Source organism: Canis aureus, chromosome 21 (genome assembly GCF_053574225.1).
Source record: "Canis aureus isolate CA01 chromosome 21, VMU_Caureus_v.1.0, whole genome shotgun sequence".
Taxonomy (NCBI): Eukaryota; Metazoa; Chordata; class Mammalia; order Carnivora; family Canidae; genus Canis; species Canis aureus.
Genome location: NC_135631.1, coordinates 12,785,823 through 12,797,953, shown reverse-complemented (window position 1 = coordinate 12,797,953; position 12,131 = coordinate 12,785,823). Strand labels below are relative to the sequence as shown.

At 51.0% G+C, this 12,131-nt stretch overlaps 2 long non-coding RNA genes across 3 annotated transcripts in view; one reads left to right on the top strand and one right to left on the bottom strand.

Moving 5' to 3' along the window:
* Positions 1-4,295: 4,295 nt before the first annotated feature.
* Positions 4,296-9,775, bottom strand: LOC144292563 (uncharacterized). Of its 2 annotated transcripts, none has more exons than XR_013359959.1 (3): positions 9,381-9,775; positions 8,127-8,266; positions 4,296-4,913 (listed from the first exon to the last, which is right to left on the bottom strand). It is a non-coding gene; the product is annotated as an uncharacterized LOC144292563 (long non-coding RNA). The 2 variants fall into 2 exon arrangements; XR_013359960.1 differs by lacking the exon at positions 4,296-4,913 and adding an exon at positions 6,232-6,828.
* Positions 5,164-12,131, top strand: part of LOC144292564 (uncharacterized) — a 68,281-nt gene continuing 61,313 nt past the window's right edge. The window contains exons 1-2 of the long non-coding RNA XR_013359961.1: positions 5,164-5,330; positions 5,721-5,843. This is a non-coding gene — a long non-coding RNA (uncharacterized LOC144292564). The remainder of the gene's footprint in view (positions 5,331-5,720; positions 5,844-12,131) is intronic.

Below are 12,131 nucleotides of genomic sequence, written 5' to 3'. Positions count from 1 at the left end.
GAGATGTGATAGAAAAGTGTCCTGTGGTCTAAGGCAGCTTGGGTTGGTTTTCCATCACATCTTACCTTATGGTGGGCTCGGAGGTACTCGGTCCAGAAACTCTGACTTCATTCTCCTGCCACCATCTCAGCAATCCCCTCAGGTTAAGCCCCATACTTAGGGTGTGAGCAAGAGGACTGCCACGGTCCCGGGCCCAGCAATGCCAGAGGAAGAGAGAGAGGGTCGCTCCATGATGCTCTTTCATAACAAGAGACTTCTTTCCCAGAACCCCCAGTCAAACTTTGCCTCGTGTCTCATTGGCCCTAACTAGGTCATAGGCCCAGTCCTGAACCAGGCCCCAAGGCCCCAGGGAAGCCAGGCGCTGTGTGTTTTCCAGAGCAGGGAACAGCTGCTTTAACAAAGAGACTCTAAATACAGAAGAGTAAGCAAAAGAGAAATTTATGTCACTTCCACATCCTATAAGAGTTCAGAGAAAAGTCATCCAAGACTGATAGAAGGGCTCTGCCGTCCTCCAAATGTGGCTTCCCTCCCTAGGTCCAGGGAGACTGCTTTAATTTTTCTGATCTCTTAGTCAGGGGGAAGGGCTGGGGAAGGGCCAGGGAAGCACATGCACAATCCTTTTGAGGACACGGCTTAGAAGCGGTAAGATCATTTCTGCCCACTTAAACTCGAGGTCACATCAAGCTACAAGGGGGTCTGGGAAATGTAGCTCTTATAAGGCAGCCATCTCCCCAAATCTTCTGTTCTGTTATGAAAGAAGGGGACTGTTGATATTGGGGAACCAGAAAATTCTCTACTGCACATTGATGAGTTTAGGCCTGAGTTCTTGAGCCAATTCTTGAACCAATTCTTGAGAAGGGTGGTGGGCCAACCCCTGGAGCTGGGCATGGGGTCAGCTTCCACTGAGGCACATGGGCTTACGTAAGCCTTTGTACCTTGGGTCTGTTTGTTATAGCAGCTTAGCTTATAAGCCAAATAATACACCATGCTTTGCATTTCTTTTTATTTTTTAAAGATTTTATTTATTCATGAGAGACAGAGAGAGAGAGAGACAGGCAGAGAGAGAAGCAGGCTCCATGCAGGGAGCCTGATGTGGGACTCGATCCAGGGTCTCCAGGATCAGGCCCTGGGCTGAAGGTAGCACTAAACTGCTGAGCCACTGGGGCTGCCCAAAGCCTTGCATTTCTTTGGCTTCTTTTAGGAAGGGAATGAGTGTTGGGTAATCAACTGGTAGTGAACACTATGTGACCTGCCTTTGAGGCCCTCTGACTCTGGCGGAGGGGACGTCTTTAAACAGATTAACTATGGATCAACGAGACAAATGGTAAACCAGCAGCTATATATAAATCCCAGTGAAAACAAAAGGAAGAATTAAGAGAAGACTTCTGAGAAGGGATAGGAGAGTAAAATGAGTTCATTTTGTCTGGGTCTCGAAGGATAGGTGGGAATTCCCCAACTGAATTTGGTTGGAGAAGGATAATTCAGACAAAGAGAACAGCAAAATTGCAGAGCTGTGGGGGTGCATGGGATGTGGCTAAGGGTCTGGTGTGGCTGGAGAGTGGGAGGGCGGGAGGTATGCTGGCTGCAGTGAATGAAGAGTACCCAAAAGTCATGAAAGTCACGGGAGGCAGAGGCCTGACAGGCCTCTGGAAGCCATGCAGGTTTTTTTTTTTTTTTTTTTTTTTTTTTTTTTTTTAACCCAGCAGAGATGTGGGCTTTGTCTCCGTCTTTCTCTGAGGTAGAGACTGGAGGATGACTCCTTAGGAAGCTATTTCACAAATTTGGCTGAGTAATGAAGAGAGCCTGCATTGGGGTTGTGGTGCTGGGAATGGAGACGAGGAGCAGTTTGCAGGGATTCTGGTAATAGAACCGACAGGACTTGGTAGCTGGGTGATCAAGGGGGTTGGGCAGGAACAAGGCGGGGGTGGTCAAGATAGTTAAACATGATCCTAAGTTTAAATGCTTGTACTAGAAATCTGGAGGAGTACAGGAGAAGCAAATTTGGGGGTTAGAGGAGAGAATGACTTCCCACTGTCTGAAACCTGGTTCATGACAGGCTTCTTTGAGATCCTTGGGGACACTGTTCCTACTCTGCAAAAAATTCCCTCACCCTCAAATCTCCAACTGGCCAATTCCTTATTCCTTCCAAAAGCCCTTCTTGAATCTCCAACCTAGGTGACAAACCCTTTTTGATGTTCTTATAGTACCAGTTTCTTCTCTTTATATGCTTCTGGCTCAGGGTTGTTTCATGTGTCTGTCTTCCCTCAGTCTGTCATATCCATGAAGACAAGGGCCATGTCTGTCTGTTGGCCCCTTTCTTCTCAGCACCTTGTTTAGTGCCTGGCACTACAGAGGCACTCATGCTGGGTTTGAAGTATTCAACAGCTATCATTGGAAATAGGAGTTGGCCAATAGATTTTATCAGGGCCCATTCAGATGTGATGTAAGGCAATGAGGCTACCATGGGACAGGTAATGTGATCCTGTTACAGACCTGGATCACTCTAGACCAATGGTTCTCAACCAGGGGCATTTTTTGCCTCCCAAGGACATTTGGCATGTCTAGAGACATTTTTGATGGTCATGGCTGTGTGTGTGTGTGTGTGTGTGTGTGTGTGTGTGTTACTGGCATCTAGAGGGTAGAGACCAGGGATCTTGCTCAACATCCTATAATGCAGCAGCCACCCCCCACAACTAAGACTTCTGAAGCCCAACATGCCAATAGTGCTGATGCTGAGAAATCCTGCTCTAAAGACTGGTGAGCCAACTGGATGGTTAAGTTCCCATCTGGCCTGCTGGTTGCTATGGCCCAACTGAATGAGAGCAAGAGCAGCTTAGCGGCTTCATAAGAAATATGGACTTGTGATGTGCAGCCAGGAACCACCTTGGATCGGGCCTTAGTCAAAGGTCCCAAAACCTTAGGTAGTTTCCCCTTAACTGAACTCCCAGCAGTAAGCCCAGCAGACCAGCCTGGCACTCGCCCCTCTCTGACTCACTCCGTTGGGTTTCTCCCGCTCTTTGGTGGAAGCGGCCACCACACTCTCTTCCCACCCCATCTGCCTCACTGATTATTTTCAGCTTGGCTTGCAGAGGCCCAACGCTGCAATTACACCCCAACCTCAATGGCTCCTTCTGAAAATAACATTTGGGTCGAAGAAAACCTCAGTCTGGTGGGCTGGATTTTATACTAAACAGTTAAAGAGTGGGTGTGGGCACGGGGGGTTGAGGGGGGGGGAAGGGAGTGGCACAATGGTACAATTAAAAGAAGAATCTGGAAGAAGGGGAAGGAAGAGGAAGTGAAGAGAGGGAAGGGGTGGTGGTGGTAAGGGCAGTTGAAGAAAGAAAATATACCTCCTGGGCTGGGGTCAGCCATCTTTTAGAAGTCTTATTCCAAGTCTTCATTTATGCCTCTAATTGAAGGTTTTGTTTCTGAAATAACTTGCCCCCCTCCCCCCATCACTGAGGCCTGGGAAATTCATGTCTGCCTGGGGCCAGAAGAATTAGTCTATGGGCATACCAATCTTTATCCAAGCTAGTGACCAGATTTTCCAACCCCAAAATAGGAGCCACATGGTTTGACATAGGATTTTTGCTCTCTTTCCAGGTGAGAATGGCAGTCTGGGAAATGTAGTTTCATGATGCTGATGGGTGGAAGTTCTATGGTCAGTGGAGAAGAGTGGATAGGATCTTTAAGGTGGGGGTTCTCATGGATATCATGAGAAATTTTGCGGGTTGCTTTAGTTCAGAGGAGAGAAGGAAACCGTGGAAACAGAACCTCTGTCCCACCCAGGGGGAGGAGTGTGGAGATGTAGGGGGGTGAGGAAAAAAGAACTTGGAAGCCCCTTTTAAATTCCAAAGGAGGCAGACATTTAAAAAGGCTGTATGAGGTGAGATTTGAGGAAATAGGGAAGAGTTCCACACAGCAGTTAACAGTTCAGTTCTGGAGTCAGACTGACTTAGGTTCAAATCCAGCCTATACTAACCACCTGGGTGATCTCCAGCAGTAACGGAGCTTTCTTGGATAGGCCAGCGGTACAGGCTCTAGAGTGAGGCGAGTAAGAATTTGCATCCTGGCTCTGTGATCTCTGGCAAGTTATTTCACCTCTCTGTGCCTCCCACTTTCCCTTTGTAAAATGGAAAGAACACCCACCTAATAAGGTGTCATAAGGATGCAGACTTCAAGTGCTTAGTTCAGTGCCTGGGACATTGGCAATCACTCAACCCACATTATTTTCTATTATCCCTGGAGTTTTCCTCCAAATGCAGTAGGCAAGAAATTCTTAGCTAACGTACACATGTTTTAAAAAAATTTTGAACAGCTATGAATTTATTTTCAAGGGTATTAAAATAGATGACTGACACATCAAACTGTGGTTTCGCTAATGTTATTCCTCAGGGCGAGGCTATGTAGAAAAAAAGAGAATCGATTTAAAGTTAATTTAGAGAATAAGGAAAGTTCATAAAAGAAGTCAATTAAAAATATGCAATATAGATGGAATGTGGATATGGAGGAAAACCATGCAGCCAGTACCAGAATGGCTGGAAAAAACTGGTTAAATAAGCCGTGATGCTTTCTGCTGGTAAAACCTTCTAAAGCACATGGGTGCAGAAGTGAGGCAGGAAGATACGGATCAAGACACCATCCGAACGTTGCCCTGGTCCCCCCCTCCCTGTACCCACTGTGCTTCCCTTTATGAGAAATCGGTAGGAGGGCCCAGATAAGGGAGGCCCCGATGCCCCAAGAGGTCTCGATAGCTTCGTGGCTTGCGGGGCTCGGGGAAGGCGGGCCGACTCCAAAGGCCCAGCCCTGGAAACCGAAAGCCAACTCCCCAACTTCTCTCTCCGGTCGCGTTTAGGGCGATTCAGGCCTCTCTGATTTTTTTTGGATCACTGGGTCAATCAGTCAGCCAATGCCTCGGGAGAAGTTTAATTAAGCTCAGATCGCCGGTGCGCGCTGCCAAAGGTCTCCCCGCCCGCCCGCGCCCCGCCCCCGCCCGCCCGCCCCCTCCCACCCCGGCCCCGGCCCCGGCACATCTGGTGAAAAGCTTCTCCCCCGCCCGGCCCGGCGGGGCCGCAGCCCGCGCATGCGCGTCAGCAGGGCGCCCAGCGCCCCGCGGCAGGCTCGGCTCCCAGAACCGAGCGTTGCAAACTGTTGCATCAGACAGCGAGCAGCCGGGCCGGGCCGCCAGGGTTTCTAGGAAGATAGGAAGGGTTTGAGATCTTCTGTGGTCGAATGGGAGCGTTGGCTGTCACTCACGGTGTTTACACGCTGGCAACACGATCCCCCGAAACCTCAGGCTTGCGCCAGCCGGGGGAGGGCAGCAGCCGCAGGTGACATTCGCCGGACTCCCCTGCGTCCGCCCCCGCCCCTCGGGCCCCAGGCTGGGACCCACTGAATTGGAGCCGGTCTGCTTTATTAACGGCATGGGCTCTAAAGGAATGAGCCGGGTTTGATTTCTCTTCCCAAGTACAAGAATGCCCCTGAGGAATTTCTCACTCTGTGAAAGTGCAAAACTAATTTCCCCAGACAAGCGCTGTTGCCGGTTCCCAAAAGGGCTTGGAAAGATCCCAGCAGGAATGTTCAGTGGTTCCAAAGCTCTTCACCCCAGCTGCTGGACATGCAGACACTGACCACCAAGAACTTCTTGGTGGGTGGACGGACACACGTCCTTCACAGATAGGTCACAGATAGGCTTTTTTTTTTTTTTTTTTTTTTTTAAGAGTATCTCAGGCCCCGGTGTTATGGAGATCTGGGAGATCAGCCAGAAAAAGCACAACCACGAACTCACACAGACACAGCCCAAATGTAACAGTTCTCTAGATTCAAGTGGCTCTGCAGCTCAGGTAAGGGAAGAGCTCTACTCACTACTCTCCCTCATTCTTCTGGTCTCTGGGCATCTGCCTTCCCCATGGGGAGAGAAAATGATGCTATGGTTAGCTAGCAGGGATGGGACAGTCTTGGGGAGGGGGTGAGATATTCAAGAAGAATGATTATGATTTGGAATCTACTCTCTAAAGGGATTTCCAGGGACATCATCTGAATCCTGTGTGGTTCAATACTCTTTTTTGGGGGGGAGGGGGAAATGGGTGAAGACCGAGTCATTGAGTATTAATGGATTTTCCAAAAAGACAAAAACTGACGATGTATACCTTAAGCATTCTTTCTTTACCAGTGTGTTGATGTTGAAAATCTATTCCATCTGAATAATCTGGAAGGCTAAAACAGGGCTAGTGTTTTTCCTTCTCATTATTTTGAATCACTTGATCCCAAGGCTCAATAACAAAATGACCCGAAAGACTCATAGCATTATCCCAGCCAGTCACTGCTGTTTTTTTTGAGCCAACATTTTCCTTTGAACAGTGGGGTATTGTGGCACTAGTGGGATTTTGTTGTTGTTGTAACCAGTGCTTCATAAATACGGCCCAAGCTATTAATAAGGTTGTCAACAATGATCATATGAACTGAAGATATGACAACTAGGAAAGGGTAGGAAGGAGTATAGGCAAGTGCAAGAGCATTTCCAGGCCCTGCTTCTGAGAATATATATCAGGGCCCAAGTCTCTACCAAATGGATGTCACCAAGGTGGTATCCTGGGGTCCCAGGGCATGGTCTCCCCTAGCTGCCAGGGGAGACCATGCCCTGCCAGGGGAGACACATCCAAAATGTCGGATATTGGGGGATCTCTGGGTGGCGCAGCGGTTTAGCGCCTGCCTTTGGCCCAGGGCGCGATCCTGGAGACCCGGGATCGAATCCCACGTCGGGCTCCCGGTGCATGGAGCCTGCTTCTCCCTCTGCCTGTGTCTCTGCCTCTCTCTCTCTCTCTGTGACTATCAAAAATAAATAAAAATTTTAAAAAAATGTCAGATATGTCTGAGCAACAGTCACCACCTGGAGAACAAGCCATTGACCATTGTGGCACCTCTCCAGGCATGAAAGTTGGAGCCATAAGGTCATGGGCCATGAAGTCAGAAGCCAGGTGGGAGAAAGTGAGCTCATGAGCTCATGTTAGGTTCCTAGCTGCACTTACATATAGTGGGCTGTCAATGCATGTTTGTAGAATGAATGTCCTGAAAAATGAGGGAAGGAGCAGAGAGAGGTGAGGTCAGAAAAGTCCAACAATTTTGCAAGAGGCAGCTGGGATGCCCAGGGCTCATTTGCGTTGGGCAAGAGGAGAGTTCCTCTAGTTCGAAGACAGGACAAGAGAATCAGAATTGTGAAGTGACAAGTCTCCCGAGGTCCCTTCTGCCTCGGTTTCCCTGTTTGGAAACTCCTCCAGTTGGTGATTCCAGAGCTGAGCAGTCATTCTATTTAACCAAGCCTAGTGACATCATCATCAATAACAATTGCCTCAACTTGACTGAATTCCCAGAGCAAAATTCTGGGAAACTAAGGGGTCTGTGGGAGGGTGTGTGACTAAGACTCAGGGGACAGGAAAATCCTCTAAAACCATAAGCAAAGTGGTGGCCCAGATGGTTAGATGATGCAGACATACATTAAAAGTGTGATTCGTTTTCCACATTTCTTGGGCACTCACCGATTCTAGGCACTATACTGAGCCCAAATCCAGACAAAGCTCCCGTTCTAAGGGCTTATGATCTAAATTCCTTGTGGAAAGTCTGTCTTTCAAATGTTTAAAGCACCTCATTCAATCCTCATTTCCACTTCAAGTCATGCGCCTCCTTCCTGAGAAACCCACCAAGTTTGAAGTTTGTAGCTGGCCTTCCTTCTGTTTTTGCTATTTATGTGCCAATTTAAAGGGTGGGGAGAGCTATGTTAATTTAAAAATAAAACACAAATAGCAAAATGCGGCTTGGTTAAAGTAAAAACCACAGAAGGCATTTTTTTTTCCCCTCTCATATTTTTCAGATTTTCCTAGAACCACCTTTATTTCCTCAGAGCCCAGTCATAGAAAGTGAGTGGGCCTCTCTGGATGCTCTTCAAACAAAAGCTAAAAGCCTTATTCCTATTCTCCTCTCATTGCACCTTTAGGTTTTGTGTTTCTTTTTCAGACATTTGAGTCCCAAACTGGGCTCAGAGAGCAACGGGAAGCCCCTGATTCACGTGTGGTATTTCTAAGCAGTCTTAGAATAGATTTTGGTTTCTTTTTGCTCGGTTTGTATCTTACCTCTTCTGTTCAGTTGGATCAGCTTGTGCATTCGGGTGATGGGAACGTGGCTTTACAGATAGATCCTCCTGGTGGATGCCCGCATTGCCATTTACCAGTCTTGTCTCCTCTGTCGAAATAGTGATGCACTCCTCTCAGAGCTGTAGTGAGGATTAAGGAGTCAAGACACAGAAAGGGCTCAGCACGAAACAAGCTCTTAAGACACTGTAGCTATTAAAAATAGATCCTTTCCCCAATCGGCTGCTCCTTCCTTACACAAGCCCCTCCTCCTGTTTTGGAGAAGAAAATTAGTTATCTATTCCAAGTCAATGATTTATCCTCATTTTACATCACCAAGGGGCCCATGAGAAGGGGAGACAGAGCGAAGGCTGACTTTGAAAACACCTGAGCCTAATGGAATGGAATGGACCAGATCAGTGCTGCAGGGACTGGGGAAGACTGCAAGGCCTACGGTGGGATGGCAGGACCACAGAAAATGGGCGAGAGTCGTCAGGACAAGCAGCCCCCAGGGCTGAGAGGAGGGGCCGGAGAGGTGCCAGTCGCCAGGCCGGAGGGGTCCCTAGTTGGGCGGTTCCGAGTCCCAACGTCCGCAGGCCCAGGCTGCGGGCCCCGGGGTCTGGTGACCACGGGACCCGAGGCGCGTGCTACGGCGCCCTCTGCCGGCCGCGCAGAGCAAGCCGCCGGCCCCGCCGCTCTGCAGGTGGGACCAGGGACCCCTCCCGCCGCCGCCGCCCCCGCTCCTTCCCTTCCGAGGCCCGCGCGGCCGGGTCCCGACCGGATTCCCGGAGACGCGTCCCCACCAGACGCCTGCGGGCTGAGCAGAGACGATGCTCCGAAACGTCCGATTCACCCGGGGATCGGAGGCCGCGGGAACCCACCTAAACCCTGCAGGGGCTGCGCCTCTTGCGACCCGGGGCCAAAGCCTGCGGGGCTGTCGGAGGTGGTTTGGAAGTGGCATCGCCTATGGCCAAGACCGCGGGTTCTGCGGACAGAGAGGAGCCCGGGGTTCGCTTTCTGCCTCATCCATTTTCCAGCTAGGTGACCTTGGGCAAGGTACTTGAATTTCCATGTGCCTTAGTTTCCTCATCTTTAAGATGGATCCCGACCTTATGGGTTGACATGAGGATGACACGGGATCAGAACAGCCTGGGTTGCAATTGTGGCACTGACATGAGCTAGCTGTGTGCCTGGGGCAAATTCCTTAACCTCTCCGTGCCCCGGCTTCCTTAAAATAGGGAGAATAACGGTACTTACCTCCGAGGGTTGCCCGCAAAACGCTTAACACAGTGCCTGGCACAGAGTAAGCGCTCAATAAATGGTGGCTCTTATGGCTGTTGTCGTTATTATTGTTCTTAAGAGCGCTGAGCACGCGAGCAGAACTCGAGCGGCGGCTATTATTAGGCTCTGTCTCGGGTCCGGCTCTTTCTTTCCGGGCATTGTTCAGATCTTTTACCAAGCGGTCGCGTCCTTGTCAGTAGCCGAAGGACAGCCGGCCTTCCCGAGATGGGAAAATCGAGGTTCCCCTGGAGGAGGGCCAAGGACGCGGCCGCGGGCTGCAAGGACCGGGACCTCCCCGGGGGACACCCGCGCCACGCCGCCTGCGCCCGGGCCTCCATTAGCGCGCGTCAGAGCCGCAGTGACGTCGCCGGGCCCGGCGGTGGGGAGGCGCGGGGAGGCGCGGGGAGGCGCGGCCCGGGCACGCGGGGACCCCGGGGCGCCGCGGGGGGCGGGGGGACCCGGGCGGCCCCGGGCTGCAGGAGGCGCGCCCAGCCGGCCTCGGCCGCTCCAGCCCGGGGGGGGGGGGGGGGGGGGGCCGGGGAGCCGCGGGGAGTCCGAGGCGGGGTTCGGCCGCGCCCGCTCCACCCCGCCTGCCCGCGCCGTGCGCCACCCGGCTCCGCCTGCACCCCCGCCCCCCCCGCCCCCCCACTCCCGGCGGGTCTCCCCGCGGCCGCGCAGCGTCTGCGTGGTCCGCCCCCTCCCCGCCCCCCAGTCCGCCGCGGTCCCGCTCCTCGTCGTCCCGCAGACACCTGCTCACTTTCCTCTTCCTCTGCCCCCCTTCTGGACCAACTCATTTGCTGTGAGTGGTCAGCAGCCGCCCCCAGGAGGCGCCCCCGGTCCCAGCTTGCCGTCTTGGGCCCCGGGGCGCCCACCCCGCTGCTCGCAGGACGGTTCCACTTGGCTTGCCCTGCGCGCCCCTCCGGCGCGCCCCTACTGTTGCCCTGCGGGCCAGGGCGCTACCACCCAACCGACGCCCTAGCGGTCTCGCCCTCCTTCCGAAATACCTCTTGAGCGCTCTCCACTTCTGGGTTGGCTTCCTAGGTCCAGCCATCCTGGTTTGGGCTATTAACATATTCCTCGCAAAGATCTTGTCTGCACTCCAGCCTCCTTCAGATCCATCCCCCACCACTGCTGGAGCAAGCCACCTACAAGCCACCTACAAGCCACCTACAAGCCACCTACAACCCATGTGGGCCCGGGCCGTGCCTCTCTCTCTGCTTGAGACTGGCTGCCCGGCCTGGGACCTCAGGCTCTCTGTCTTCATAGACACTCTGGTCTGCCATTTTCGAGCACCTTCGGAGCTAGTCCTGGGTGTAGGACCCAGGTGAGACCACCCTATGGAAGGAAGGTCCGTGGTGTCTTTACTGCTGTTGAGCCTTCTCCCGGGAACTGGCACCTCATTCCCTCTTTCTCCTTCCCCAGTTGGCTTCCTCTTACTCATTCTACACAACTCAAGATATGAGTCACTTGAGACAGGAATGCCTTCTCTGGTCTGCTGTCTATCGAAGAGAAGTCTGTCCGGGGCCCCAAAGCTTCCCGTCTCTGCTGCATTCCTCATAGGGTAAAGACTTGCCCTTCAGGATGGCCTAGGAGGCCCTGCATGGTCTCTGCACTGCCCCTCCCCCATCACCTCCAACTCCAGCCCCTTTTCCCCCTGCTCTGGCCACACTGGGGTCTCAGTTCCCAGTGTCTATGCACACCCTAGGACCCCAGGGTCTTTGCACAGCTTGTTCTTTCTCTCTACCTGGTGCACTTTTCTGCCCTTCCTCACCTACTCAATTTTTGGCTCTCTTTCTAAGTGAGCATCATGTCCTCAGAGACAGCTTCCTTGACCCCTCCCCTCATTCCACCTCCAATTCAATCCAATCCTTCTTGGATAGATCAAAGCCTATAAAAAAACTACAGAGAGTAGTATCATCAAACCTGTTTGTTCTGCACCCCTCCCCTGCCCTCCAACCTTTGCCAAAGCTTAACATTTGTCATAATTTCTTCAAATCATTTTTTTCAAGAACATAAAACATCTTTAGATCTAGACAGAGCCCTTTGAACCCATGTCTGTCCCTCTCTTAAGGTAACCAACCACTCTCCTGCATTTGGGGCATATCATTGCTATACATGCTTTTGTATTTTTACTACATATGTTTGTGTCTATAAACACTTTATAGAATTGTTTGACATGTTTGTAAACTTTGGAGAAGTGGCATTATACTGAATATATCATTGTGCAACTCGTTTTTTTTTACTCAGCATTATGATTTGAAAATGTAGTCACATTGATACATGTAGTTCTAAATCATACATTTTCACTGCTAATTCGGGACCCATTGTATGAGTTTCACCACATTCTATTTACCCATCTCTTTCTGAAGTTTGTTTAGCTGATTTTCACATTTGGTGTTGTTAGAAACAATGCTACAATTAATGTTTTTTAACCCATCCCCTTGTGTGAAAGTGAGCCATTGAGCAGATACTTGTGTGTGAAATTGCTGGACTCGGGTCATGTGAATTGGCAGCTTTACTCAGCATGGCTGAACAGTTTTTCAAAGTGGTCGTACCAATTTACACTTTGATAGCAATATGTAAGTAAGAGTTCCCATGCTTGGCATCCTCAACAACACTTGGTAATGTCAGCCTTTAAAATTTTTGCCAAGCTGATGGGTGTGAAATGGTATTTCGATGTTTTAATTTGCAAGTCCCTGTTTACAAGAGAGACTAAGCATACTTTCA